We start from the raw sequence: 2,720 nt of genomic DNA on the forward strand, positions 1-2,720 counted from the left end.
TCGATGGGTAAGAGAGCCACATTACCCCTTACGTTGGTACTGCAGCATGCAAAAGGGAGATTCTTTACATGTACAATTCTTCCGAAAATAATTTCATCAGATTGGTAGATCGCAGCATAGTGGATTTTTTTAAAAGCTCTACGAAAGATTTCTGACAGGCATCGTAACGTCTGCAGGCGAAATTAAATGCTTGTGTAAAGGAAAAATCCACAATCCGGGAGACGATTCTAAAAATTTATTTAGACTCAACATGCATATCTATGTCTCGGACTGTATATGCATGACAAAAACATCGTTTTCTAAGAACATTAGCGACATAAGCAAATGCAGTATGTTTAGTTCTGAAAAATACATTTCTATTTGACATGAATTTGTCTTTGAAATGATTTGAAGTGGTTTGCGTTTTCAGGTATCGGTTGTGCCACTCAAACGTCTGTCTGAAGGACAGTTATGCCAGATGCACCTGAGTCACGTTGCTGTGAACTTTGTCGCCAACAAACAATATGGTAAAAATTTTACATATAGCTGCTAAATTGCCTTGGAACCCAATTATCTTTATTGCTTTGAATTTCATAACACTGATTATCAAAATATATCATTTTCGGTTATAGAAAAACATATCTTCTCCTCTAGACTATACGGGTTTTAAAACTAATCTTGTGCAATCTCCAATGCCAATTCCCAATGTTTCGACCACGAATTCCAGTAGTTATTGTCATTGTTGCTCCTGTTTTTTTGTTGCCTTTTTTAGTAATGAGCAATAACTTTCCCAACAGACAGTTTCAGCTACAGTCATTATGTACAGCACAGAGTCCCTCTGAAAGTTTTCAAGTCAAATGCAATTCTAAACATGTCTTTGTTGTTCTTTGCAGGAGCACCGACGTATGAAGGAACATGGGATTTTTCAAAGTGGTGAGGCCCAATACGTTATGGGAGATTTGTAAAGTGTGATCGATCGATCATTTAAAATCAAAGTTAAGTTAGCGCTCCTACTCATTACCATTCATTTCCACAAGCTCAAATAATCTAATAGATATCACTCAATATATACATAATATTATGTTTCACAAGAAGTCAACCCTTAAACCGTGCAGATAGGAGCGTGTTCATTTGTTTTTCTTATGATTCTATTTTAGGTATGCTAACATTAATGGTACATGTATAGTTGTAATTATTATGATAAAACATTTATTACATTTGCTTTGATTTTTTTTAAATCTAATTAGTAATAGCAACGTAACGGAACCTAATGAACTCCGTGTGTCAATAAATTCCTCTTTCATTTCCCATCATAACAGTCTTTTTCATTTTTGATTGTTCGAGACAGATAACTCATTAAAAACATGCATCAAAGAGAAATGAAATCATCTAACAGCCAAATCGATTTGGTTACCTCAGCAAGGACGCTTTGCGTGAAATACAGTCAATTCCCTCATTATTAGGCTATCTTTCACCATGTCGTCTCATGGAGAGGTCAGCTCGATCTTCTACCCGCCAGACGAGGACAAAGAAGTTCTTGCTATGAAGAAGGGGATTCTAGGAACTCTGTCAGCTCGCCTCCATGACGGATCAGAGGTCAATGGTTTCTCCTTATAGAGCATATACTTTATCTGTTTATACTTAACTATTCAAGTTTAAGAAATAGTAGTACCATTCAAATAAAATCAAGTATGTGTTTCTACCGTGTATATACTACCCTTCCCAAAGCTGTTACTGAACATTACATTATTAGATGAAAGAAATTGGCTCCCCCTGCTTAAAGAAACATGGTGCATATACTCTTGATTACAACTACTTTCCTTTCCAAGAGCTATCTAGATCACGTTTCACAAACAAATTTATCCTCTTCACCTTCCAGTCATCTACTAGAAAGAAATGGAGGTACGAGGTTGACGAGAATGGCCACGAAGGTAATGTTAGTCTTTTATTCTTCCAAACCTGAGATTAAACTGGAAACACAGGGGGGGGGGTAAGGAAAACATAACTCAGTTAATACGTCTGCACAGCATGATAAATGATTTCAAGTCTAGGTTCACTAGCAGGTACAAATCTGTAACGTTACATTTTAATTTCAGCAAATGCTGCAAACTAAGTGCGAAGCACGTCAAACCTGTTATAGAAGCTGACAGGCAAAAAGCTGCAGTTTTAAAGAACTTCACAAGAGGGCCACCGTATTCTGACATAAGATAAGGTGTTCATAATGTATTTAAAAAGAGAACAGTAGAAAAGAAGTAACTTCATTGTGTGTAGCATCATATATATATATATATATATATATATATATATATATATATATATATATATATATATATATATATATATATAAAAAAATACTTGTTTTATTTACATGCCGTTTAGGTCAGCATAAAGCCGGATACAGTGCGGAAAGAAGAGGAGATCACATTTAGGTCAGCATAAAGCCGGATACAGTGCGGAAAGAAGAGGAGATCACACCGTCTTTAAGAAAGAAAAGCGCGAACATGTGGTTCCGAACGCAAAGGCGTCCCATATAAAGGTAAACATATTATTAGGATTACTTCGCACGAGAGACACATTTTTCGGATGTTTACATGAATGCTATGTAATGGAAGATTAGCTGCCAGATGGCCCTATAAGGTACGCTATTACAGGTAATTAATGTCATCCGCGAAGCAATACTTATGGGGTCAAAATGGCGTCCCTCGCTCCTCCAAATGCACACGTTAACGCATACAGAGCGA

General features: G+C 36.4%; 1 long non-coding RNA gene across 1 annotated transcript; it reads left to right on the forward strand.

Moving 5' to 3' along the window:
* Nucleotides 1–419: 419 nt before the first annotated feature.
* On the forward strand, nt 420–1,554 carry LOC118413233. The gene is made up of 3 exons (XR_004830853.1): nt 420–506; nt 873–912; nt 1,443–1,554. It is a non-coding gene; the product is annotated as an uncharacterized LOC118413233 (long non-coding RNA).
* Nucleotides 1,555–2,720: the final 1,166 nt, after the last annotated feature.

The sequence above is a fragment of the Branchiostoma floridae genome, chromosome 4, assembly GCF_000003815.2.
Source record: "Branchiostoma floridae strain S238N-H82 chromosome 4, Bfl_VNyyK, whole genome shotgun sequence".
Taxonomy (NCBI): domain Eukaryota; kingdom Metazoa; phylum Chordata; class Leptocardii; order Amphioxiformes; family Branchiostomatidae; genus Branchiostoma; species Branchiostoma floridae.